Source organism: Pinus tabuliformis, chromosome 1_1, assembly GCF_031772625.1.
Source record: "Pinus tabuliformis cultivar Carrire ecotype Pingquan chromosome 1_1, CPIR1, whole genome shotgun sequence".
NCBI classification, from domain to species: Eukaryota; Viridiplantae; Streptophyta; class Pinopsida; order Pinales; family Pinaceae; genus Pinus; species Pinus tabuliformis.
In genome coordinates, this window is record NC_142297.1 from 97,079,432 (window position 1) to 97,107,294 (window position 27,863).

The 27,863-nt window shown below is 39.0% G+C and overlaps 4 pseudogenes; all 4 read right to left on the minus strand.

Annotated features, from left to right (window-relative positions):
• Positions 1 to 213: 213 nt before the first annotated feature.
• On the minus strand, positions 214 to 1,089 carry LOC149211829 (putative E3 ubiquitin-protein ligase RZFP34 pseudogene; annotated as a pseudogene).
• A 617-nt stretch (positions 1,090 to 1,706) lies between these two features.
• On the minus strand, positions 1,707 to 2,432 carry LOC149211830 (structural maintenance of chromosomes protein 5 pseudogene; annotated as a pseudogene).
• Positions 2,433 to 4,560: 2,128 nt separating this feature from the next.
• LOC149211831 (E3 ubiquitin-protein ligase RZFP34 pseudogene) lies at positions 4,561 to 4,851 on the minus strand (annotated as a pseudogene).
• A 1,137-nt stretch (positions 4,852 to 5,988) lies between these two features.
• LOC149211832 (structural maintenance of chromosomes protein 5 pseudogene) lies at positions 5,989 to 26,921 on the minus strand (annotated as a pseudogene).
• Between the last annotated feature and the right edge of the window lie 942 nt (positions 26,922 to 27,863).

Sequence of the window (27,863 nt, forward strand, 5' to 3'; positions counted from 1 at the left end):
CTGCAATTATAAAAATGGCAAAAAGCGTTTCCTCTATTCTAAAATAAAACAGCGTCTTCCTAAAAATCCTCTGATGGCTGACATATGGAGCACAGATCCCGTTGAATCATTAACTAAAGCCCTTAGTAGAAGATCGAATCCTATTTTGGCTCCGTTTGAATAGCGCTCATGAGCCAGCTGTTGCTACCCAAATCACTGCCGCTGGTATAGGATTGCTCATCAAAACCTTCACTTAAACATCACAAAGGCAACACTTATTGTCGACAAGTGTCTGTGGTGTGACATCCTCTGGTCTGCCGGGTGTTATACGAATTGCAGTTCAGGCACTTTTGTGCGACAATGTGAAATGGTATTTCTGAAGTTGCATTACAATCATTGCATAAAATCAGATTTTCTTGTTCTGGTAGGACTCGGGAATTGGTGTCAAAGCAACCTCTTCGTCAAGTTTCTCCCAAACCTTTGACATATCACAAACTGACTTCGAACACACTGGACAAAAGAACTGTAGGTGTTGTTGCAAACAGTTCATATGAATAGTGTGCCCACAAGGTAGTACATTAATATCCCTCCTGGACTCGAACATGAACTCAAAACTAACGGGACAGTTGTGGTGCATTGCTCCTTCTACACAAGGATGACAATCCTTCAACATAACCGAGTAACAACAACCACATTTAAAGCAGTGGAAGAAATTATCCCTGCCCCCAGTTCTACATATACCACATCCATCACAGTGGTACTGTTGTTTTGAGATATCATCATCAAATAGCTTGCAAGTTTCACAAAAGTACTTCCCCATACAAATGCCACAATTAATACACACTTGATGAACATCTTGCTCAATGTCACAAAGTTAACAAATGACCCTTTGGAGATTGTGTCGAGGAACATCATGTCTCTGTTGGGGCTTAACATTGACAGAATTCTTTGCTTCATTGTGACAATGTCTACAATCAAAGACCTCATTGCAACATGGCGCTCTAATACGGCATCTCCGTTTATAATGTGAGCAACCATACTGTAAATATCCTTTGTCTAACTTTTCCAAGCTTTCAGCGTTTCCTTCCACGCCACTTTTTTTGTGGAAGTTGAGGTATTTTCCTCCAGTAACTGTTCTTCATTATCACTGTTCCGAGAGCAGAGGATCAACTTCCAACTATTGACAGAAGTGATCTCGAAAATCACTTAGCAACTGAACAAAACAGAAAAACGTATCTGCTTTTGCATTGACTGCATTAGTTTCATCTGGATCTATTTTGAACACATAAAATAATGGTGCTACGACTTAATTCATTCCTTGCACATATCTAATCCCCGGGTTCAACTTTGTGAAAATTAATAAGATGCGCTTCAATGCTTCCTGATTTTCAATTGCAAATGTATAATCTCCAGAGAAAAAATGCATATCTGGATGTGTACGTTTTACCTCACGTTTAATCTGTTCGACTGTCTCTGTATCCTGAAGGAACTGGTCCCAGACACTATTCCTCCCGAGGCTCAATGGATGTTCTCCATGGGTAATTTCAAATCTTCTGAGGAATCCACTTTCATTTTCAGAAGTTTCCTAAGTGCATTGTAGGCTGGCTTCCTCCACTCTCCTCGTAACTTAGGATTCACGAGAGGCTCTTCTTTAAACATGGCATACTCAGATCGCTTCTTGAGTAACTCAGTCTCCCACAGATCACGATTCCTTGGCCAGAGTTCCCCAATTCGCACCCTTACTCCAAGCTTTTGATGTCTTTTCGATCCACGGTCCATTCATAATATTCAAGACATTGCAAGCATATGTATAATCTAGATCTGGAAGTAATTTTGGCGTCAACAAAAAACACTGTGGTGTGTTGGGTTGACTTGCAGCCCTTACAAGTTGTTGAAACATGTTCCCCTCATTTATAGGATCCATTCCTTGGTTGATTTCATCTACCACACGGAATGAGCAATGTGTAAGGTCCTATAGTGAGACAAGATAGAATATTGTTGACACTGAACGTTCCTCTCCAGACTGATGACGAGCACTCAATACCTGCAACTGTCCAGTTTGCCTGAACTTGACTTTTATTAGAATACCATACTTGTCAAAATCCATGCCATGTTCATCTAGGGTAACTTCTCCAGCAACAGCCATCTCTTGAAAGTTGTGGCTGAAAGTTTCATTAATTCTGGTAACCAAACTCCTCAATATGGGAAGCCAGGATTCCTTAAGACCATTTAATTCTGCCAAACTCCTATTTAGCACTGCTCTGCCTTCCTCCAATGTTAACTCCAGGTTGTGGATCTGCTCACATCGGCGCTCATATTCTTCAAGCACATTTTGATTAAGAAAAAGAACAGTATTTGCCTGTGCCGTACAATCTTGGATTGCACCTTCAAGTTCTTCAACTGTATCAGGCATCTTAAGAAACGCCCGTTGTAATTTCAGGATTGAGCCTGGCAACAGATTTCTGCAGCATCCTTAGCCATTTGAAAAGCTGGAGAATAAATTACATATTCTAAAACAACACATTTAATGATTTCTTCTTCAAAACAGGGTTTTGAAGAAGAATCAATCTCACACTGACATAAGATAGAGTCTAACATCGGCTCCACTTGGGATGGCAGCTGCGGCTTCGTGGAGGTGCCAAGAACCGCAGAACTTTGGGAGAGCAGACAGTGCCTCCATCCATTTGGCAATGGAGTCATCATCGACACAACTGAAACTGAACTCAAACTGATTTGATCTCAAGACTGAAATGACTGAAAAACGACTTAACAATCTTCAAGCAAACTAAAACAAGACGCTGCCCTGATGGCTGCTTATTTATTTACAAAATCTACTCTAATCTACTGTACAAACAATAGATCAGGTAATACTGAAATGCCAGATCAACCATTCAAGTAAACCTGAGAATGATGCTGCTTGAGAAATCTTCCACCAGGTCACAGATGCAATTTCTGGCAGCCCTTCATGCAAGTAATGACCCTGGTCACGGAAAAGACAGCCTGATCTGTTAATCAAACTGAAAAACACGTCCATATATGCCGCAATAGGATCACGGAAGCCAGACTCTGTTGGCTGCCCCAACTCTGCAAGACATACTTCCAGCTGCACACTGTCAATGTAAACATCTGTAGGCAAGTCTGTTATTTCTTGTTTCGATGGAGGAAGGGTTTCCAAAAACTTTTTAGGGTCTTGGAAATCATATGACTGGATTTTCTCATCTAATTCTTGAATCTCCTTTTCAATTCTTTCAACAATTAACTCACAAAATTTAGCTTTGAAGAACTTTGAATATTTCAACCAATGAAGCAAGGTACTGAAAAAAGCTTCATCAAATTCAGTATCTGCTAGCTCCTTTCTTATTCCTTCTACAGCTTCACACAGGGCAGGCTTTGCCACATACCCTTCCATTGCATGAATGGATCAGCAAGCGTTGGAATGTCTGGATCGAATTGGAGTCGCTAGGTGAATGGTTCAGCCTGCATATGTGTCTGACTGCTATCCACCATCAGCATCAGATCTGCAATTTGATTACATGTATTGGGACAAGACAATCAACAAATTGAATGTTCTCCCTAGTATGGTCGCCACTATGTTAGCGCTTGAAATTTCACCTTAGGCTGAGAAAGGTAAACCTCAAGGCAACATCAAACCACTTAGCCTCGTAGCTAGCCCTACGGGGCAGGAGAGGGCTCTCTCCGGTCTATCTCAGCAAAAAATTTTCTAAATGGGGCTGAGATGACTTTAAAAGAAACTGGTTTTAGGCTAGTAAATTGATATAAAGGGGTTTTTAATAAAATGACGGGGTTTTTTTGGGCTGCATGGGCAAAGTAACAGTTTGAGCAGAGAAATGTAATCAAGAACACAGATTATCCCCTGAGGCAAGGTAGGCAAGAAATTTAACATCAAATTGAGATTAAATGGAATGGCAAGATTGGTGAGGAGCTGACAAGGGTATAGAAGATGAATCCTTGTCAAACAGAAGAAAACATTAAATATTGAACAAACTTAAAGGCAGAGCATACAAATGATGAATTCTACCTTAACACTTCATTTGTTCAATGAGAAATGATCATGAAGTGAAATGAAAACATAACAGGTTACATATGAAACAGAAGGAAAACTTATGCTAAATTGTCATACCATAGGAATCTCAGGGGTCAGAGCTGTATTTTTCATTAAAATCTCTGTCTAAGACTGTACAATGGTAAGCTCTCTATTCTCCAGCACTCAGAACTCTCCCCCCTTACAAATGAATTTTTTAATATAATAAATAAAATGTTGCTAAGGGAAAAACTAATCGACCCCAAAACAGGGGCGCTGTTTCACCTGCAATTATGAAAATGGCACAAAGCGTTTCCTCTATTCTAAAATAAAACAGCGTCTTCCTAAAAATCCTCTGATGGCTGACATATGGAGCGCAGATCCCGTTGAATCATTAACTAAAACCCTTAGTAGAAGATCGAATCCTATTTTGGCTCCATTTGAATAGCGCTCATGAGCCAGCTGTTGCTACCCAAATCACTGCCGCTGGTATAGGATTTCTCATCAAAACCTTCAGTTAAACATCACAAAGGCAGCACTTATTGTCGACAAGTGTCTGTGGTGTGACATCCTCTGGTCTGCCGGGTGTTATACAAATTGCAGTTCAGGCACTTTTGTGCGACAATGTGAAATGGTATTTCTGAAGTTGCATTACAATCATTGCATAAAATCCAGATCTTCTTGTTCTGGTAGGACTCGGGCATTGGTGTCAAAGCAACCTCTTCGTCAAGTTTCTCCCAAACCTTTGACATATCACAAACTGACTTCGAACACACTGGACAAAAGAACTGTAGGTGCTGTTGCAAACAGTTCATATGAATAGTGTGCCCACAAGGTAGTACATTAATATCCCTCCTGGACTCGAACAGGAACTCCAAACTAACAAGACAGTTGTGGTGCATTGCTCCTTCTACACAAGGATGACAATCCTTCAACATAACCGAGTAACAACAACCACATTTAAAGCAGTGGAAGAAATTATCCCTGCCCCCAGTTCTACATATACCACATCATCACAGTGGTACTGCTGTTTTGAGATATCATCATCAAATAGATTGCAAGTTTCACAAAAGTACTTCCCCATACAGACGCCACAGTTAATACACACTTGATGAACATCTTGCTCAATGTCACAAAGTTAACAAATGACCCTTTGGATATTGTGTCGAGGAACATCATGTCTCTGTTGGGGCTTAACATTGATAGAATTCTTTGCTTCATTGTGACAATGTCTACAATCAAAGACCTCATTGCAACATGGCGCTCTAATACGACATCTCCGTTTATAATGTGAGCAACCATACTATAAATATCCTTTGTCTAACTTTTCCAAGCTTTCGGCGTTTCCTTCCACGCCACTTTTTTTATGGAAGTTGAGGTATTTTCCTCCAGTAACTGTTCTTCATTATCACTGTTCCGAGAGCAGAGGATCAACTTCCAACTATTGACAGAAGTGATCTCGAAAATCACTTAGCAACTGAACAAAACAGAAAAACGTATATGCTTTTGCATTGAATGCATTAGTTTCATCTGGATCTGTTTTGAACACATAAAATAATGGTGCTACGACTTAATTCATTCCTTGCACATATCTAATCCCCGGGTTCAACTTTGCGAAAATTAATAAGATGCGCTTCAATGCTTCCTGATTTTCAATTGAAAATGTACAATCTCCAGAGAAAAAATGCATATCTGGATTTGTATGTTTTACCTCACGTTTAATCTATTCGACTGTCTCTGTATCCTGAAGGAACTGGTCCCAGACACTATTCCTCCCGAGGCTCAGTGGATGTTTCTCCATGGGTAATTTCAAATCTTCTGAGGAATCCACTTTCATTTTTAGAAGTTTCCTGAGTGCATTGTAGGCTGGCTTCCTCCACTCTCCTCGTAACTTAGGATTCACGAGAGGCTCTTCTTTCAACATGGCATACTCAGATCGCTTCTTGAGTAACTCAGTCTCCCACAGATCACGATTCCTTGGCCAGAGTTCCCAAATTCGCACCCTTACTCCAAGCTTTTGATGTCTTTTCGATCCACGGTCCATTCATAATATTCAAGACACTGCAAGCATCTGTATAATCTAGATCTGGAAGTAATTTTGGTGTCAACAAAAAACATTGTGGTGTGTTGGGTTGACTTGCAGCCCTTACAAGTTGCTGAAACATGTTCCCCTCATTTATAGGATCCATTCCTTGGTTGATTTCATCTACCACACGGAATGAGCAATGTGTAAGGTCCTATAGTGAGACAAGATAGAATATTGTTGACACTGAACGTTCCTCTCCAGACTGATGACGAGCACTCAATACCTGCAACTGTCCAGTTTGCCTGAACTTGACTTTTATTAGAATACCATACTTGTCAAAATCCACGCCATGTTCATCTAGGGTAACTTCTCCAGCAACAACCATCTCTTGAAAGTTGTGGCTGAAAGTTTCATTAATTCTAGTAACCAAACTCCTCAATGTGGGAAGCCAGGATTCCTTAATACCATTTAATTCTGCCAAACTCCTATTCAGCACTAGTCTGCCTTCCTCCAATGTTAACTCCAGGTTGTGGATCTGCTCACATCGGCGCTCATATTCTTCAAGCACATTGTGATTAAGAAAAAGAACAGTATTTGCCTGTGCCGTACAATCTTGGATTGCACCTTCAAGTTCTTCAACTGTATCAGGCATCTTAAGAAACGCCCGTTGTAATTTCAGGATTGAGCCTGGCAACAGATTTCTGCAGCATCCTTAGCCATTTGAAAATCTGGAGAATAAATTACATACTCTAAAACAACACATTTAATGATTTCTTCTTCAAAACAGGGTTTTGAAGAAGAATCAATCTCACACTGACATAAGACGGAGTCTAACAGACCCGATACTGAAAATTCCTCCAGATGTGCTCTTTCTGTCCGTTGGGCTCCCTGCCCAATCTGCATCCGTGAAGCCACATAGCTTCACCTCATCCTCCTGTTTGTACCACAATCCATATCCCGATGTGCCTCTGAGATAACGCAATACATGCTTGCCTGCCTTCCAGAAGAGCTTGGTTGGCTTAACCATATCTTGTGAAATCTGGTTAGCAACATAGCATATATCAGGTCGTGTATTGACCAGATACATAAGCGACCCCACCAACTGTCGATAAATAGTGGCATCCACTACCTCTGCTGAAGTAACATCCTCCTTCCTCCAACCTCTAGGAAGAGGAGTATCAACAGGCTTGTAGCCATGCATGTTGAACTTCTCCAGTATCTCCCGAGCATACTTACCCTGAGAAACAAATAGTCCATCACTGCGCTGCCAAATTTCCAATCCCAGGAAATAATGAAGGAGGCCCAAGTCCTTCATCTCAAACTCCCTAGCAAGATCATCCTTGCATGAAAGTATCAACAGCTCATCACCTGTCAGAATCAAATCATCTACATAAAGTACAATGATAAGCAACTTACCCTCCACCACAATCTGGTATAGGTTAGGATCCGCCTCACTCTTGGAGAATCCAAGTTCGGTGAAATAATTGTCTATTCGTGTGTACCAAGCACGTGGTGCTTGTTTTAACCCATACAACGCTCTCTTGAGCCTGCACACATGCAGCTCGCTGCTGAAGATCTCGAAACCTTCGGGGTGCTCTATGTACACCTCCTCCTCAATAACTCCGTTGAGGAACACAGTCTTCACATCCATATGATGAATGTGCCACCCCATCTACGCTGAGAGAGCAAGAATCGTCCGTATGGAAGAATACCTTTTGACAGGTGCAAAGGTCTCCTCATAATCGATCCCCTCTATCTGTGAGAAGCCTCAGGTAACAAATCTTGCCTTGTACTTCTCCACACTCCCGTCATCTGCCTGCTTCACTTTGTAGATCCGTCTCGAACCCACCACTGATTTCCCTTCCGGTCTTGGGACAATCTCCCATGCACTGTTTCTGACAATCGAATCATACTCTTCCACCATGGAATCTACCCATGTGGGATCCTCCACAGCTTCCTCGAAAGAGGATGGCTCAGTCACAACACATTTTCTCACAAGAGCCATGTATCCAGTGTACCTATCAGGTGATTGTCTCTGTCTGCGTTGGCCTGTAGGTGGTCCTACAACCTTCTCTGCATCTTGAGCTAGTCGCTCAGCTTCTGTCAAGCGCTTTTGCCCTCTGATGGTTGGCACTGCATGAGTGGTCTCTTCCACTCCATGAACTTCATCTTGTGGCTGATCCACGTCCTGAAGCTCATCATTAGGAACAAATAGCTCCTCATCTGCATGCAAGTGTGGCTCCCTCTCAAGCGAACACTTCATGGCTTTCTCCTCCTAAAATTTGATATCTCGTCACACAACAGTCTTGCGATTGTCTGGCAAATACACACGATAGTTGTGGGGCATATCAGTGTACGCCACAAATATCCCAACCTCTGTGGTCGGCTCCAACTTCTTCCTGTCATCCTTTGTCACATGCATGTAAACGTTAGAACCAAAAATCCTCAAATGAGAAATATCAGGCCTCTTACCAGAATAAGCCTCCTCGAGTGTACTCATGCCAAGTATACTTTGAGGACAACGGTTCTGCACATATACTGCAGTATTGCATGCTTCCGCCCACAAGTGAAGGGGTAGGCCCTAATCATGCAACATCGCCCGTGCATCACCCATGATTGTTCTGTTCTTCCGCTCAGCAACCCCGTTCTGCTGTGGGTTACGGGGAGTTATGAGCTCTCTTCGAATCCCTTCTGCGCTACAGAAGTCCTTGAACTTTCCAGAGATGAATTCACCGCCATTGTCGCTCCTAAGAGCCTTCACCTTCTTCCCTGATTCCTTCTCGACCAGTGCTTTGAGCTCACAGAACTTTGAGTATGTCTCGCTCTTCTTCTGCATGAAGAAAATCCATCACTTTCGAGAGAAATCATCAAAAAATATCACATAGTACCTGTGCTTTGCTGTCGAAGCTACTGAGAAAGGTCCACACACGTCTGTGTGAATTTTCTCAAGGATCGTCGGGGCGCGACTATCCTTCTCGTGAAAGGTGGCTTTCACAAATTTTCCCAAAGTACACCCCTTGCACTGATCTGACTGCGCAAGGGTGCCTTTAGGAAGCCCAGTAGTAATCTACTGCAATATCTTCAAGGCTCCATGGTGAAGGTGGCCCAATCTCCTGTGCCACAACTCGCCATCATCCTGGCTCACCAATCCTTTTGCCTTGCATGCCATTGCTGCACAGCTATCTACATGCAACTGATAAAGGTTCCTGACTCGAACCCCTATCTTTCGGGTTTCTCCAGTTGTCTTACTGCGCAGGAAAGCCTTTCCCTCGCTGAAAACAACATCATATCCCTTGTCTTCTAACATCGCCACAGAGATAAGATTCTTCTTCAATCCTGGAACATGCATCACTTCCTTCAATATGAAGGGTTTACCAGACTCCCTCTCAAAGGAAATGGTACCGATACCGATCGCACTGTATCTACCATCATCGCCCATATCGATGTGCACTCCAAGATCTTTCTCCTCCAGATCAGAAAACAAATCTCGATCTCCTATCATGTGAAAAGACACACCACTATCCAAGAACCATACCGATCCCATCACACTTGATACCAAGCATGCGAGCAACGAAAAATTAAGCTCAAACTGCGAGGCTAAGGCCTCTCCTGCTGCAGATCTAGCAGCTTGCTTATTTTTCTTCTTCTGCGGACAATTTGTGGCATAATTTCCGTAATGGTGACAATGAAAGCAGTTCACCTTGGACATGTCCTACTTCTTGCCTTTCGCACTAGAATGAGAAGCTTTCTTGTTCTTCCTCTTCTTTTCTTTGGCAGCCAAAGCACAATTTTCTTCATCAGATGCCTTTGATGAAGATCTGTCCCTGGTATTCCGCCTGGTCTCCTCCTGCACAAGATCTCACCAAAGTCTCTCCCATCCTGGCAATTTCTCTCGACCATTGACAGAGTCCTGATAGGAATGCCAACTCCTCGAAAGACCAAGGAGAGCCAAGCTCACCAAGTCCTCATCATCGACAGTCACCCCCACACTTCCCAGCTCATCCCGGCATTGAGTGAACTTCGTGAGATACTTGGGCATACTGTCTCCTTTCTCACACTTAATGTTTCTAAGTTTACCCTTGAGCACCAACTTCCTATGGTTGCTCTTGCTTTGGAATAGATCTGTCAACGCTTTCCACATCAAGTATGGAGAAGCCTTTCCATGCAGGCTGGACACAATGTGACCTTTCATGCCCTCCAACAAAATCCTTCGACACTTTGTTGTCTTCTTTTGCCAAACCTCAACGTGAGCAGCATCAGTAGGCTTTGGGACCTCAACCTCTATGAACTCCTTCAGCCTATTGTCATCTAACACCGCCTCCATCCTATCTTTCCATGCAATATAATTTGAGCTGCCCTCAAGAGCATACTCCAATTGCAATCCGTTGAAAGACATTTCAACTTTGACACCAAGGAAACACTGTTGCAAATTCGAATTCCACCAGCTCAAAACTCAACTGCTTCTGATCTAAAATTCGTGAGAAAAAAGTATTTCTCGTACAGAGATTGACTGTATGGGCTTTTACCAAATATCTCACCTTCCAAAAGAAGGATGAATCCAGAGGCCACCTGGCCCGATTACAGACTCTGCCTGAAGAAATAAAATGTAAACACTTCCTGAATAATAGATCTGATGATCGACTCTCCTCTGATAACATGTAGAAATTTTGAATAATATGACACTTATTCACAGAGATTATCCTGATTATACACTATTGCGGAATGCATGCATAATACATAACCTCCTCTACGTTGATCATTAATTTTTGCGGAATTAAAAACAATGAAACATCAATCGCATGCGCACATTAACACATTATGTAACCCGAGGAAAGCATACAACTGAAAACCCCACACTATCTGTATATTATAATGATAGAGAACATGTAACAATACATGGTACAATACTCCTCACAAGTACTCAGTACTATCTCCACCTGCTACACACAAACTAGCTCAGATCTGAATCAAGTCACAGGTTCAAATCTCCTCCGTTGTCTGCCTGCCTCTACTGCGCAATCCAAAACAAGAATATGAATGATCCAAGCTCATTTTCCTTGGCTTGTACTGCGCAATCCTCATTGGTAATCTCCATCAATGCATGTGAAAATCTCATGCACAACTATAGTCACAACTAATAGCAGTCTCAACCTCTAACACTTGTCTCCACTGAACTGTCCATGCATTGAGTTAACAGATGTATTCTTTAGTTGCTTTATGAGTTAATAGTTAGTGAATTAATTAAAAATTAATTCACATCACTCATCACTAGTTTATTTGCAGTTAAACTAAATACAACTAGTTCAACCAAGTCAAACTGAACACAACTTCATCAACTCCTCAATCAACTCCACCAAACTCAATCACTTGAGTTCTAACTGAAGTCCATCATGCAATAGCTCAACTGACCCATAAGAAAAGCGTATTTCCTTCTGACAGTTGCATGTGCCACATCTGTAGCTCGAACTGAAGTGCTCCAAGAGGATAAGATAATGTTTATAGTCCAAATATTATTATGAGCTAATAATATTCAACTGTTCTATTTTTAGCCTGGCAGTTTAAAAATAGACTCCGCCCATATGTCTAAAAATAGAAGTCCACCTATTTTTACCAACAAGACCAATCATCCACAAATAGCATCCTGCAACTCATAGACCATGATCCATATGTCTAAAAATAGACTTTGCACCAAAAATAGCCTACGGGCCCCACTTGGTGAAGGCGACTCCTTTCCACTAAGCTCCATCATCTTGTTGCATTCTCAACATAGACCGAGTCTTTTATTCTACCGTTATCTCTTCTTATGGTGCTTCATTGTTTTCTTCTTCAGAATTAGTGTGATTTGATGTGGGAATATAATCCTCATCTTCTTCATAATCTTCGGTTTTTATTTGTTTTGTATTTTTGCATGCTTCATCAACCACAACATCAATACTTTCAATAATTTTCCCAAGTCTTTTATTATAACATTTATATCCTTTACTTCGGGAAGAGTAACCAAGAAGAATACCTTCATCTGCTTTGGGTTCAAACTTACCAAGCTTTTCATCAGTCCTTTTGATGTAACATTTGCTTCCAAAAACTTTGAAGTATTTTATAGTAGGAGTCTTACCATACCAAAGTTCATGTGGAGTTTGAGTGTTGTTTACCCGAACATTTTCTTGGTTGAGAATAGTGACGACAACGAATGCAGCTTCACCCTAGAAGGTTGCAGGAGTTCCAGACTCATATAGCATAGCACGAGCCATTTGTTGAATGGTTTTGTTCATCCTTTCTACCGCTCCATTTTGCTTAGGAGTCCTTGTAGTGGAGAACTGCCTTTTTATTCCATGTTGTTCACAAAAGTCAAAGAATTCATCTAAGCTAAATTCCCCTCCTCAATCAGATATGAGGCATTTGATTTTGTGATTTGATTCATTTTCAACCAAAGATTTGAAGGCTTTAGAAGACCTATCCAACACATTTTGGAAAAATCATCAATGAACAATATAAAGTATTCTTCTCCACGAGGTGACTTTTCCTTGATGGTCCACATAAATTAGTATGAACAAGTTCAAGAGGTTTACTGGCTGACCCTTGCTTTTCGATGAATTGAGATCTGGTTTGCTTACCGAATTGACATGATTTTCATATCGTATTTCCAGGAATGTTGATATTTGGAAGATCACGAACATCCTGGAGTCTGCATGCTTTTCTTATCTGAGAAAAGCTTAGATGTCCCAATCTTCTGTGTCATAGCCAGTTTTCATCATTTTTCCTTAGATAACACTGTCGTTGTCCTCCTTTGAGTATGTATAGGTTGTTTGGAGTTTTTGTACCTTTAATCATGATTTCTCTTGTATTAAGCTCACAAACGACACGTCCATTTGATCAAAATAGTAATTCATTTCCTTGATCACACATTTGACGCACACTCAATAGGTTATGCTTTAAGCCATCAACATACATAACATTCTGAGCTTTAAATTTTTCTTTCAAGAAAACGTAGCATTTACCTTTTATGACAACAGGAGTGTCGTTTCCAAATGAGACACTCTTTTCGTTTTCTAAGGCATTATATGAGTGTAGTTTTTCTCTGTCACATGTCATGTGTTTTGAGCATCCAATGTCAATGTACCACTGGTTTTCTTGTCCTTCTGCATACAAGGCTATGCCACATCTTTCTGTTTGTGATTCATTCTTTCTCCATATTTTTGGATTTAATGGAGTTTGCTCCTTTTTAGATATATGCCAAAATTTGCTCCTGCATTCAAATTCTTCATAGCCAAAGTTGTTATAGATTGAGCATTCTATTTCATTTTCAAGCAAAGAAAAGTTATTATAGGAACTTTTCTTGATCCCTGTCACATTCCTTTGATTTCATGCTTTTCTATTCATGATGGTTTTGTAAGCAACACATTGAGCAACTTTGTGTCCAAAATTATGACATGAGAAACATTGACCATTAAAGAAGTTCCTGTGATTATCGAATCTACTGACCTAGTGATTGTATTTTCTATTGATATTCATATTTGAAGCAAATTGAGTACGATTTACCTGAGGTTGGGTGTCGCTCCAGTTCATCCTTGAAGTAAATTGAGCCTGTTTTACCTGGTGTTCTACTTTATTCCTTTGCTAACAATTGTCAAATTTTTCACTACTCTTTGCTGCATTAAGATAGCTTTTAGTGGAGGTTGACGACTTCTATGCTTGAGATGCTTCTTCAGTATATCAAAGACCTATATTTATCATAGGAGAACACTGAACTTTGATAATTTCATTTAAGGTTTCATATCCTTTAGCAAATCTAAGATTGAGAGCTTTTGTTTTCTCAAGATCCTTTCTTAGACCCACAATTTCACATTCTAGTTTTTCATTGTGTTTTTCTCTTTCAGCAAGTTGGTATGTCAAGGTATCTATAATCATATTCTTTTCTTCTAAATAGATTTTTAGTTTAGAAATTTCTTCATAAAGGTCGTCTTCATTTAAAGCATAAAAAAAGTCATCATCTTCATAAGCCATCAAAAGTCTGTAGTCATTACTATTTTCATCTTCATCACTATTTAATAATCCATCGCTATCTTCATGAGTATAGTAGCTCTTTTTACTTACACTTTGTTTTCTATTCCATTTTGCATATTCCTTCCCTTTATCATATTTATCTTTATGAGGACATTTGGCAGCATAATGACTGACTCTACCACAGGCAAAACATTTGAAAGGTAGTTTACCTCTAAATCTTCCAGAACCTCGTTGAAGGTTCTTGACAAAGTTTGCTTCTTCTTCTCCTTCTGAAATATGTCTTGATTCATTGAGTTCTTCTTCTCCTTTTGCTAAAGCTTGAAACGCAACTTCTCTCATATCTGATGGACCTCCTTTTCTCATCTCAAAGGCATTTAATATTCTGTGCAACTATGTCATAGTAATAGTCTACAGATCCTACTTTTCTTCTATGGCAGATACTTTTGATTCAAACTTAGCAAATAAGGATCTTAAAACTTTTTCAACTAAAATAACTTCCTTTATCTCTTCACCTAGATTCTTCATGCAATTGATAATCTCATCTATACATAAGAATTAACTAGCTATACTTTCATCATTGTGCATCTTGAGAGTTTCATATTGAATTCTGAGAGTTTGCAGTTTAACACGTTTTACCTGAGAGTCTCCTTCATAACTTAGAATGATTTTGTCCCATATTTCTTTGGTGAATTTGAGTTGCATAACTTTGACAAACTCTGATTGTGACAGGCTTCTCAATAATGTATTGATTGCCTTGGCATTGGTTTCATATTGCTTTTTACCTGTCGTATCTGTAGGAATTGCTGATGGAAATGTATATCCTTCTTCAAAGATTTCATAGACATCTATTCTAGGAGATTGAAGATAGGTTGTGTTTCTTACCTTCCAATAAACAAATTTGCTCCCATCAAATATTAGCGGTCTAATGGATCCCCCGCTTTCTTGATTACTCATGATGATGGATCTTCCTTCAAGCGATCAAGCTTCTTCTGAAGGACCTGCTCTGATACCAATTGTTGGAAATAATACTAAGAGGGGAGATGAATCAGTATTATCATATCAATAATTTAATTTTCAAAACTGATTTGTATACGCTACTTCAGTGCAGTGAACTAGCGTGTATACGCAACTATACTTAATGAAACTAGCATATATGCAAAGATCTTTTGATTTACTCAAATTATCATGTAGTGAACTTTAATCAGTATATCAACAATTCATTAGACAATGCAGTAAAAGAAAAATAAAGCATCACACATAAACACCAAGATATAAGGTGGAAACCCAATGTGGGTGAAAACCACCTGCTGCAATCATCTCTATCTTCTTTTAATAATAAGAGAATTATGTTTACAATTTTTGTACTGGTGTAGCCTTATACCAGTATGAGGGCTTCTACCTGCAGAAGGATACAACCTGCTCTTGTTCTCCAGCTTCTACTGGAAGGGAGCTACAACCCCCTAGCTCTTGTACTAGTTGATATGTTTACTAGTACATAGGTGTCGGCCTATAGAAGGCTACAACCTTCTCCTTTCTTCCAGGGACCACGTTTCATAAATTTTCAGACTGGATCCATCAACAACATCATTCAATTATCAAGTATATCTGCATCAACCAATATCCTATTAAACCAACCACAACTGAATCAATCAATCATTTTGACAGCCCATCAATCTGATCATTCAAGATACTATCACCAGAATATAGTAACCAGAACCCAATCCAGAACCCAGAACACTGCAACAGCAAATAGAAGCAACTAAAACATATTTTATAAGGTATATGCTACTTCCATGTGACGAACCTTTATGCATACGCGCTTTCCTCAAGGAGAACCTACGTATAGATCTGCAAATCAAACTTATGATGTATACGTTGTTTCGATATGCAGAACTAGCATGTGTACGTGCCTTTTCGAAGGTGAACCTGCGTATAGATCTGTAAATGATGATTTAATATTACAACAATTCCAGAATTCAGTCATATCGAGATCATCACATTTACAGACTACAACATGCACCAGTTATTTAGATAAATGATCAAACCACATAAATATAATTCTCTTCAAGCCTTAAGATCTTGATACATCATTAGATATTATCCTTCATCAAGCACTAAGGTTCATCCTTGTTTCAGATCCAACAATGCACCATAACCCAATAGCCTGCATACTAACTCTCACCCTTCATCAGATATTCAATACTTGAGTGTCATGGCCTAATGATATTCTCCTCCTTTTATATTTTTAGGCCTTTCCCAATACCATGGACCAAAACCATTTAGGACCAATATCTTGGACCAAATACATAGGGTACATACCTTGGACCATATACCTTGTGTTAGCGCTTGAAATTTCACTTCAGGCTGAGAAAGGTAAACCTCAAGGCAACATCAAACCATTTAGCCTCGTAGCTAGCCCTACGGGGCAGGAGAAGGCTCTCTCCGGTCTATCTCGTGAAATCTTCAATAAAAGAGATGACCAATAAGGTAACACTGATATTAGGCTAGTAAATTGATCAAAGAGTTTGGTTTTGGTTTTTTGGGGTTTTTGGTGGCAAATTGAGGGGATGGCAATTTTGGGTGCGGGGATTGGACACAGTTTCTGTAGGGGGTTCCTTGGGGCGAGGTAGGAGACAGCGTTGATGCCTTTAATTGAGGTGAATGGTCAGGAATGAAAGATGAGGAGCTAAAGAGAGCAAACAATCACTTTGAATTCTCTTTAGACAAAAGAAAACATTGAAATTAAACAAACTTAAAAGCAGAGCATGGCAAGCATGAATTCTTACTTTAACACTTCATTTGTTTAATGTGCAGAAGTAAAAGAAAGGAAATTAATCACATAACAAGCTTACAAGTACATTGAGAAACACACCATCAACACATGAGTCCACAAGAATCCCAAAGAGGACTGCAAAACCCTGGTCTTCCTTAGCCAAAAATTGCAGAGATACAGTGAATAATACAATGATAGCTTCTCCCTCAAGAGTCCAACCATGAAAATGAGAAAGAAAATACATGATATAGATGATCTAACCTCTTTCCCTGCCTCCATGGGTCGATCTCACTATCCTAGGAGTTGTTTCAACCACTTCTAAACTAAGCACTACAATCTAGGCAGTCAAAACAACTTGCCTCTATAAGCTAGGAAACCAATCCATTCATTAAATATTTACCCTTTACATGAATGAATCTTCTAGAAGTGTTAAACAAGAGTAAAAGTGTCTTAGAGTTACAATAATTACATCAAAGATAATCATCTTCCACCCCAAAAAGTCAAACTGGGTCAAAACTGCGTTTTCTGGGCTGTACAATGCAATCTGGCAAAAACTACCTGACGGGTCGCGCGCCTGTCTTGAGCTCGAACCTTGACCAATTTTCACCCAATGCTCTTGATGTTTGCTCACTCTCTCTCAACCATGCTTTGGATGCACAATGAGACTTGATAGAGGGAGATTAGGGCTTTTATAGCCTTGTTTGAATTAATTTCATGTCACAACCCACATGGTTTCCTTTTATCCTGAAATTGGTTGATTTGATGCTTTTCTTTGATAATTTTTGCAGGGACAACATCTGAGGGATCTTGGCAAGGGAGCTAGGGTTTCATACTGTCCTTGGAAGCTTTTCGAAATTTCATCACTTTTTACAAAAATTTGAAAAATGACCTTGGCTTTAAAAACAGAGTTTTTAAATCCAAGGTGAAAATTTACTGTACAAGATTGGAATTTGCGAAGAAACATCTTTAAAATCATCCCTCTGGCTTGCTGGGCACTTATTGACCTTCAGAGACATGACCTTGTAAACAAACTTGACCAAAACCCTAGACCTAGGAATTTGACCTCAAGACAAGACAAGACAAGCTTTGAAAGAGATTAAGGACTGAAATGACTTTGATCCAGCAATGCCAAGAGGGGGACAAAGACACCAGCTCCTCCATCAGGGTCATGGCATGCCTAATGGGATGCAAAAATTGACACTGATGAGACACCTACTAATGAAAATGCAAAGAGCTTTGATCGCTGATGGAGGGCAACAAGACCGACTCTAACACCTTGGACCAATACCATGGATCAAAATACCATGGACCAAATACTTCGGACCAAAAATTTAGCTTTCCAAGGTATATGCGCCTTTCCTTCTGTGAAAGTGCCTGTGTACATATACACAATTTGAATACAGTGAACCCACATGTACACGCGGCTTGGCCAATGGTGACCCTGCATATACCTCTCTTTCTTCATTCTCTGAAGTCTGATTTGTAACTCTGTGTTGTTAACCTATTGCACTGTATTTTGTCATCTGAGTGAGTTGCCATTGAGGACAACACCTATGTCATAATGCCAACATCCTCCCTCTACGAGGTTTGAGGCAATGCCCTGAGGAATTTTTTTTTGGACACTATATTAGGTGGACGAACCTATCTATGGTTGTGTGCATGGTTTTCACACATGTTTTTGGGCATGATAGTTTTTTGTCGATTGTATTATTGTAGATCCGGTCAAAGGAACTATGGTTATGTTTTAATCCAGGGGTAATGGATTGGGTTTTGTGGATGCTTCAACATGTATATATATGTATTGTAACATTGAAAGGAATATAATGAAAAATCAATCTAGTAGTCTCGGTTTTGGGATCAAGTGGAAAATCTCTGTGTATATCTATTTTATGTTTTATGGTCTTACCATTGTTTATTTTCTATTTTTAGAATTTGTATGCAAGTAATTTCTGTATGGGGTTAAAACCTACATTGCATGAGGGTTTAAAGACGACTTATAAATAACGCCCTCTGGAGGTTTAATAGTCAATTTGGTAAGAATCGATGACAGAGTAGGATCTAACGAGGATGGTTCCAAACTAACAGGTTTATAAGTAGGCTATAAAGAAATTTGGTAGATTCACATTACCATAATCCTTGTTCTGAGTAGCTATCAAAACATCAAATCTCGGCTTTGAAAAGGAAAGCATCAAAACCATGTTAGAGGAAGATGGATCTCAAGAAACCATATGAGTCTCTTGATTATGAAACGGGTCGATCAATAATGCAGGAGAAGTGGAGAACTTAAAAATTTGAGTCACTTCAGCGTGGTCAGGACAATCATGTGTAAGGTGCTCCTCGTTGAAAATAAAGCAAGGATATTGAGGCTTCTGTTTCTCATCAGAAGACTAATTTGTTTGGTTATACTGCGAAGAGGGGTCTTTCTTTTTCTTACCTTTTCGTTTCTTCTTGCTTCCAAGTTGTCGTTGAGACTTTCCTTTATCAGATGAAACAACATTTATCTTGAAAGCACAAGTCACGAGGGGATGGGATTACGGGTTTTGAGCAGATGTGGGTGGAGAAATACTAGATGTTTTACTCACCATATGCATGCTGGTAGAAACAATAATGCCATCAGATGCAGATTCTTTACTAGGCATAAGAGGAGGAACAATATTCAAAGGTCTCAGAGTGTTTGGTATCTTACCGTAGAGCATGTTGATTTGGGTATAAACCAAATCCAAATATTATGCATGAGAAATTACTTTCTCTTCAGTCACAACTCCACCTTTGGCCACATCTTTTGTTATAGGTGGCAATAGATATTTGGTGAAACATTCTGCGAGAAATTCATCGGGAACATAAGTTTTGACCAACCCATGATGACGCCCGCACTCATGAATGTGATATGAAATGTGAGTGGAATATGATATTTTGAAGTTGGTTAATAGTTTTGTTCCAGTTTCGTATTTGATTGGAAACTGGAAATGCATGAGGAAGGTTGTGGCTAAGGAACTAAAAACATGGAATGAAGCTATGGGTAACTCAATATACCATTTAGCAGCGGTATCCATAAGTGTTCTTTGGAAAAGACAAATTCTAATATAATCGTCATTAAGGGAGTTTGATGAACACCCCAGGTGATACATCATGACATGCATTGATGAGTCTTCTCCTAGATTCCCATTGAATTTAGGGATATAATAAGGAAATTTAGTAGGAATAATCGACCACCAAGGTGAATGAGTGATGGGGTCATTGGTGAGCGGAGTCAAATATGGCAAATCAAGGGTGGCCACAAAAGGAAACTGTTGATTAAAGTTCATCAGAGGATGTCCTGGATATGAAAGAATAACCTGAGAAATAGGCACTTTCATTCTCGAATAAGGAGGGTTCTGGTAATAAGGAACTTGGTTACCAGAATAAATAGCATTTTGATAACTAGAATACAAGTGACCTCATTGACGAGCCCCAAGATAACCATGAATTTGATGGCCTTGAAAACACACATGAGGGATACTCTGATAAGGTCTATACTATTTCCCGATGGGGATTTTCGTTGTCCCGTGATAGAGAGGGTTTGATTGGTGTTGTTCCATATCGTACAGAGTCTTTCCTACTATAATTTGAGGAATACCTTCTGCAAGTGATTGAGATTGTAGGGGAACTTGTAAAGGTTTAGTAAGAGGAACCTGAGAGGTACCAGATACTTAAGGAATGGGTTGAGAAGGAACAGGTTGAGATGAGATTGATAGAGGTTGAGTTACATGAATTTGAACTTATTGAGGTACAAAATGAGGAATAAAAACTTGAGATGATGACACAAGTTGGGAAACAAACAATGAACCCAACATCAAACTAGGTTGAATGGGAAAAGTAGGGTGCCAAACACCAATAGCCATCCCAGGATAAGGAGGGCTATAATAAGGTTGGTGACCAATTTGAGGTATAACAACAACAGGTTTCCCCCCTGCCAAAGGAGGAGGGGATGATGGATTCAACTTCCCCCCTTCTGAAGGGTACCCAACATAAGGATATTTAGCTTATTTAAGAAGACCTTTCCAACTAACATATGGGCTCACCTATTGTTCAATTGTTGGTGTTGGAGGAGGAGAAGGAGTAGGCTGAGAAGCACTCAGAAGAGGAGCACAAAATGGAATTCGTAAAGTGGATGACATGGGGGATGCCCATAAATTGGAAGATGCACCAAAGAAGGTACCAGATAAGTACTGATAACCTAGTGGGACGGACGTGCCACCATGAAAATGTGCCTCTGGCGATGTCGAAAAAATAGATGTGGAAGAGAAATTTGAATTCTCAACCATAGTGGTACATGTCGACTGGGAATCCATATTGGTTCCAGTCATGGTCAATAATCCAAACATGGATTTTCGCGTGAAATTCGCAGGTAGGTCAAAAGAACCAAGTAAAGGAGTTTATTCAAGAGGTGAAGGAACAAGAGGATGGGTTGGATGAAGGAAAATTCCCTCGAAATGAGTAGAAGGATGAGGCTCTTCTTGTAGGATCTCCTTGATACTCACAAGTATAGGTGGAAGCGGTTCACCATCCAGACCGAGATATATAGTAGGTGGATCTGTATGAGACAACGAATGAGAGGATGAAATACATGAAGTAACATGTTAATATGACGAAGGCTCCTCAGGTTAAATTACCTCAAGAAATAAAGTTTCCAACTTAGGAAGGTCAGATTGTATAGCCTCAGGGAACAAAGTCTCAAGTAATTCAATATCGATTATGTCAGTTTCACTAAAAAATTAGATGTAATATTGAGTTCGGTACTTAAGGGGATAGATGATTTTTTTATCAAATTCAGGAGGAGGACTAAAAGTAGTTACCAAATTTCACATTTCAGTAGTTTTCATTCTTTTATGCTTCTGAGGATGACTAGGAGTGGCCCATGGTGGAAGAGGTGGCTTATTTTGCATTCTACGTGAACGACATAGTGGGGGATCTTGTTGTTCCATGTTGGATAGTAAATGTTATTAACACAAAAATAAATAAATAAAGAAGAGGTTAATGTAGGCATAAAGGATTACTAAGTAATTGTGAACTACAATATACACCTTGGCGATCCAAGGACTTAACTTATGACATCCAATCCCTTTGAATGTTGTGTTCGGTGTATCATGGTTTAAAATGTGGTAGAATCATTTACCTATGGATGGATAGCAACCTATTGGGGACTCTCAAAATATACTCAATGGTAGGTGGGAGTGTAGTCCATGGTAGTGTTGTCTAATGTGTAATTGTTCGATGAGAGCATTCCCATATACTTTATGTGCATGGAGCGCCACCAATATACCCAAAGGTATGTGGAGTACAATCATATAATCTCACATATGTGGAATGGGATTTCACACATGCGATGAGACACTCGCAAACAATGATAATTCCTACATTTAATGACAACGTAACACATCTCTAGCCTAGACCTATACATGTTTGCATTACTGTTAAATATTCTCCTTAAGTTGATTCAATAAATTTTAAGTTGATCTTGAATTAAGTTTCAATTTTATGGCTCACCACGAATTCACCTAAATTCCCTAAAATGAAAATATAGCATGAGGAAATGGAATCTTTCTCTTCAAAGAAATTCTAGCTAAGGAAGCGAAGGGACAAACAATGTGAAACATAGAAATTGCAGCGAACAAGATTCTCAATACAATTTTTTTTCATGCAACTGTTCCTAAATCAATATAGATGAAAAACCTTAAATTTCAATGCAATATTTTTTTCTTTTAACCACACTTAATTTTCGTAAATGAGAAAAGTGAAGATGTAAATTCTAATCACTAATTCAAATGCACTTTTCAAAATGAGGACTAGAACAACAATTCATCCAAGCGATCAATGATCAAATGAAATAAGTTTGCAAGCAACCAAATGATAAGAACAAAGAAAAATAAAAAAATAATTCATACCAAAGGAAATCGAACACAAATGAAATAAAATGGAGGATTTAGAGAGACCACAAGGCAGTCAAGACTCAGGGATGGTCATCTGGAAGTAGGTTGATCAATTCAACACTAAGAAAACAAGGCAAAATTTGTGCAAAAATATGGTTCAAAGCAAGTGCAGAAGAGGCACCAGTGCTCTGCAATGCAGACATAGAGAGGGCCCAAGTGAGGTGAAACATAGGCACAAAGAAGGCTCATGCCCTATCAGTAGACCAGAGGGTGTGTTTATTCTAGGAAAGATGATTTTGACACAAAAATTGCAAACAAGACTCAATGCAATCACATCCTAGGTATGTTCTTGGATGGTTAAAGAAACAAAGGTTTATAAAGAGGTAAATCAAACAAAATCGACAAAGAAACCACCAAGGGAATACACCATTCCCAATAGAGTTTCCAATTTGTTATGCAGGATTTATGACTGTGGATAGAAATATATCCCATAGGTTTGGTGGCTAATCTAGAACAATAGAATGACAAAGGATACAATGCTTTAGTTAAAGTAAGTAGATGAGGGGAGAAAGCTACTTTGAATCTGTCATATGTTTCACTCCTTCTTTGGCTTGAATGCTCCAATCTTAGCTCCAACTTCCAAAATTATAACCTGCGTAACCAGACAACACAAACCAAGAAGCTACAGGATCTATGTAGCATCATTTATATACTTCATTCAACAGATCAACATGGTATTGAAATATATGAAATCACGACATCACATATAGGGAAAAATAACTCTTTGTATTGATATAAATGGAGTGGGTTACAACCATAAATAGGTGTTGATCTTGTAGAATATCTCCGCCAAGTTGTTTACTAGTCCATCCTTTGTAACAAAGTGTATGGCCAATCACCTTAAATGCATGAAAGGATAACTCTCACAACAACATCATAAGGGTAGAATCACTCTCCAAAATCTAACCCCTTGCATATGAAAGGCTATAAATATATAGAGGAGTGAGGTAAGTTGGGAGTTATTATCCTTTTACCAATATTGGGATTGAGATCCACTCTTGATGGGAGGATGAGATCTAAGGATAAGGAATGGAAACTCCAAGGTAGGATAGGATAGGGTTCGAAATTTTAATCTGAGGTAAATGGTTAAAACAGATCCTGGAAGCTTCTGGAAATGGAGGCTTCAATATTCTCTCTGTTTTTCCTGAATTTCTAGAACCAATGCAGGTGTAAAGTGGAGCAACCTCTAGGTTATAAACACAGGACACAAGGGAGAAACTCGTAGGTGAGTGCTATCTATCAAGAGGCTAGGGTGTGTTGGTCCTAAAACTTTCTCAAATGATACAGTTCAGGGAAGAAACTCTAGGGAATGAGAGAGTGATGCATAGGGATTTTTGCAATGATGATGTAAAGGGGGAATATGATGTGAATGATCCCATTGGGAGGATGATTGATTAGATGAGACAAAATAGCTTATAACAGAGTGCCCCCTAAAGTGAAAAATCCAAGATGATGACTTGATGACTAAAGTGCTTTACCTTGTGAAAAGGCAGGATCAAGAACAACAAGCGAGATCATCTTCTGTTACAATACATTTACTTCATCACATCATTTTTTTGAGGTAGGCATGCCCATAATCACCACATAAACTAACATAACATGTAAAATGATCAAAATACATGTTCACTAATGACTAATGGTGGACCCATGACTAGATGACTGTTAGTATTATCATAGGAATCATACATAGCGATCTCTATATAATCTTGAAATCATTGTTGGGATGGTGGAAAATATATCCATGTTATTCTGTCTTGTTCACACGACCAACCAATGTATGAGTCTAACCATGTGAATCAATGAGATGAATTCAAACATGGTAGACACCATCTGATTATTGGCTAATGATGTAAGTCATTAACAGATGTGGGAGAAACCATCAATGATGTTAATGGCTCTCAAGGTATTGAAGGAAAATCATATGGTGTGAATAAATGAGTTGATGTTGAACACCACACATGATATTTTGGTCAAAGGCCAATGATGTAAACCTATCGCCGATAGCGAGGAAACTTTCCATTGATGTATGCAAGCACCAAGGTATCAAGGTGTGTTTCTAAGTCAACTTCTTGGATAATGTGATGATTTTGGCAGGAAAGGACCCATCACAGGAGGGCCTTGATGTATCCCCCATAAATGACATGAAACATGTATGATGATTAAGACAGAGTGATTTTGATATAGAAATAGTTCATGAATGGAAAACATGGAATGAAGGCTTAAGTGTATTGCAACGGATATCAACTGAATGAATTTTCTTGAACACAATGGTGACACAGAATGGAGCTGGCAACATTGATCCAAAACTGAAATGGAGGTTCTCTGAAGGTATGATGAACCAAAAGACAAAAATATTACCGAACCCAATGACCACAGATATGAAGTGGAAGAGTTTCATGTTCAAGAGTGACTCGCTGCCATTAACAAATGGAGTACCTTGTTTTCCCAGTTTTCCCAACCATACTGGTTAGTAGCTCTTTATTTTTTAACAAGCTTGAGGAGGATAACATATTATTCATATGTAAGTCCATCCTTCGAATGAATACCTATGAGCATATCTAACAGGCCTTGAGAAGGATAGGTTTGACCTTGTCATGTTCGACAAGTCCATCACCGTTTGATGTTTTTACGAGTCCAATGAAGGTAAAACTCGACTTCTTTTTCATGTTTAGAGAGTTTGAGAAAGAGGCGAAAAAGAAAACTCGATATTTTCCTTTTCGTAGGTAGTCCCTTAGGTCTGAAAAGGTATAAAAATATACCCAAGAGAACCTCTTAGCCATGTTCTACTAAGGTATTCCTTTTTTTGTAATTAGTCTATCTCAATTTGGAAAAGGGTTAAACTTATATTGAGTAGATATCTTTTCATTTACTTTTACGAGTTCAAAAAGACAAGTCCTCAATAATATTTTCATGTTTTGGGAGTCTGAAAAGAGCTGAAAGAGGACTCCAAGGGGTTCCTTTTTCAGATCAAGCACAACACCATAAGCCAATAACCTGCATATTAGATCTCACACTTCATCAGATATTCGATACTTGCACCCTTGGCCTAATGATCTTCTCCTCCTTTTATATTTTTAGGCCTTTGTCAATACCATGGACCAAAACCACTTAGTACCAATACCTTGGACCCAATACCTGGGGTCAATACCTTGGACCAGATACCTTAGACCAATACCATGGATCAAAATTCCATGGACCAAATACTTCAGACCAAAAAATTAGTTTTCCAAGGTATATTCGCTTTTCCTTCCATGAAAGTGCATGTGTACGTATACGCGACTTGTATACAGTGAACCTGTGTGTATACGCAATTTGGTCAATGGTGAACCTGAGTATACCTCTCTCTTTCTTCATTCTATGAAGACTGATCTTTAATTCTTTGTTGTGTACCTGCTTATACTATGATCTTTCATCAAAGTGAGTTGCCTTATGAACTAATTCCTTGAATCTGCCTTGCATTTTATCACATCTGTAAACACTACTGTCGTACATTTTGTCACATCTGATATCTCTTCATCTAGTTACCATATACCAGTGAATTATTCTGCTACAAGTGGGTTGCCATCAAGTACAACACATACATCATAATTCCAACATGAGGTCTGTCACTTTTCTGTAGTAATATGACAACCACAAGTCTCAATGACTTGCTACCTCTAGGATTCTAAACTTTGTTTTGCTATTGGTCCTTCAATCTTTCTTCTTGATGTTGTTTACAAGATTGGAATAACAATTCATCGTGATTACATTTAGGTTCCACATTTTGACATTTTTCTTCCATATGTGAAATATGTTCATGTTCCAACAACATTTTCATTTCTTCAATTTCAAATTTATTATCAATTTCTATGCTTCCGTTGCGCCAAATTTGTTGATTTTAAGGCATATTGTCACATTCTAACTTTGGATTATCCAACCAATCTTCTAGAAATTTTAATTCTGCTTCAATATTACTCATGTTGACATCTGAAATTATTTGATGATTATCAACAATTATTTGTTCACCTTCATCATCTTTAACATTTCCTGCATCCACAAACAAGCTATCAGATTTTAAAATACAATACCTTTCAGCCTCATTTGATGTTTCAAGCACCAATCTTTCACAATGGACTTCCTAGGTTTTAGCATTTCCTTTGAATCTCTCCTTTTTCCAACAAAGCAATATGTATTTGTTCAAGTTCTCTAAACTTGTTTATCAGCTTGGCATTCCATTTCTTTTGCAATTGGTTCCATCTAATCGATTTCCTCATTCTCCATCCATGTCTTCAGTCTTTATTCTCTTTTCCTTGTAGCCATTCTGTTAGTATGTCAAGTCACAATTTCAATTCCTTGATCTCTTTCTTCATCTTATATGGTGAACTTTATCCTGTTCACTATCACCTGGAACAACTAACACTTTACCAAGTTGTTTTCTCTGAACTTGGTCAATGGTTCACCTCGCTTGAACCTGCTCATGAGCAATCCTTTCTCTTCTTTTCCGCAAGCAACAATTACAGTAACTCTTCAAAATATCCTTGCAACACATTGACGAGACTTTGGGTGTTGGGCTCTATCGATCATGCACCCATTACATTTAAAGACTCAAACTTTTTGACTTGACTTGGATGTTTACAACTCCTTTATGACCTTTAACTTGAACTCTATACATTTCAAATTCCAAAAATTTATGACTTTTAACATTCCCCTAATTTCTCACCTTATACACTAATTCTCTTTCCTATTCCATTATTCTCTCTCCAGAAAATAAAACCATTATAATAATAATTATCTTTTTATTGTAGAATTTTGTAGAATTTTTCCTACAAATCAGCGAGCTCTGATACTAGGTAGAACTTTTTCTACAAATCAACTAGCTCCGATACCATGTAGAAATTTCCCACCTGTAGATCACCTGGTAATGCAATGTACTAAAGCAAAACACTTGATCTACTTCTACAAACAATTTAGCGGAAGCTTAATCAACCATGAGAAACATCAATAAGAACACATATAACTGATATGGAGAAATCAATCACACATAACGTAGAAGAATTACCCGAGGAAAGCACCTACCTAAAACCCCATCTTTGT